The following is a 1,164-nucleotide window of genomic DNA, read 5'->3' as shown; positions in this document are numbered from 1 at the left end:
CGGCACACCGCCACTGTCGTCCACTACTACTTTGTTAGTGACAGTGTTGGACGTGAACGACAACGAGCCGATCTTCGACCAGTCATTCTACAATGTCACCGTGTCGGAGAGTGAGGCAGTCGGCAGCTGCATTTTAAAGGTAACCTATTCTTTTAAATTCAGTTATAATCGAATTCTTCTTAATCTAAGCATCACATTTTAATGTTCTATTGTGAATAAAACAAATAACTCTTGTCAACGTTTCTACGCTTGTGAACTTGTAAGGTGTTAGCGCATTTGCAATTGTAATCGGGACGTAGAATTGCCTTTGGCCCTTACCTGGCGGAAGATGTGACTCGTTGATACGTCGCCATCTTATTGTAACATTCTGTTCAACAAACTTATTACAAACGTATCCAATTTAATTAAATAACATATTAAAATACTTCATGTTAAGTTGATGAATGCAGTCGACGTTTATATGACGTCTGTTAACATATGACGGGTGATAAAAAAATCGATTTAAAATGTCAGTGTAAATAAAAGTTGAAAGCAAAGAGAAAGTATTATGCGTGCGTGTTAATTTGCGTTATTTTAAGCGTCGCAAGAGATATCGTCTGAACGTCGAAATGAGTCGCATGAGGTGACAGCAAAGGATCGATTATATGTGATTGTTAAAACATTTCGAATTTTATAATTGAATGCGACTGATAAAACAGATTCCGTAATTGAATGACACATCAAAAAATAATACTAATATCTTTACAGAATAAGTAGAAAACACATGAAGATTTAAAATTTCTTAAAATAACATCAAAGTTTATAGTTCATACTATGTATGTTTTTATTTAGTTAACAATATCAACATTGTCTAATAATAACACAAAGTAGAGTGGGCGTTTAAACAAGAATAATCAGAGTATGATATTACACCGACGGAGATATGAGAGCCTATTAAATTCGAATCAATGTAATGGATTTTATCCGCGCGGTATTCGTTATAATTAGCAACCAGAAAAGTAATTTAAACGAACCCGTTACAATAAACGATATCGCCGTACCGACGTTCAATTACTATAAAACAAGCACACAACGCGAAAGAACGCAAATTAGTCACGTGGGACAGACCAATTCTTTTTATCTCAATCTCGCCTTCGCCCCGCCTGCGCCTGACGAATTTGTCGA

General features: G+C 35.8%; 1 protein-coding gene across 1 annotated transcript in view; it reads left to right on the top strand.

Moving 5' to 3' along the window:
- The first annotated feature begins 6 nt into the window (after nt 1–6).
- LOC106111495 (protein dachsous) overlaps nt 7–1,164 on the top strand; it is a 215,470-nt gene continuing 214,312 nt past the window's right edge. The window contains exon 1 of the mRNA XM_013293614.1: nt 7–139. The gene's annotated coding sequence lies outside the window, so the exon portion shown is untranslated. The remainder of the gene's footprint in view (nt 140–1,164) is intronic.

Source organism: Papilio polytes, unplaced genomic scaffold (genome assembly GCF_000836215.1).
Source record: "Papilio polytes unplaced genomic scaffold, Ppol_1.0 DF824158.1, whole genome shotgun sequence".
Classification (NCBI taxonomy): Eukaryota; Metazoa; Arthropoda; class Insecta; order Lepidoptera; family Papilionidae; genus Papilio; species Papilio polytes.
This window is presented reverse-complemented; position numbering and strand designations above follow the sequence as displayed.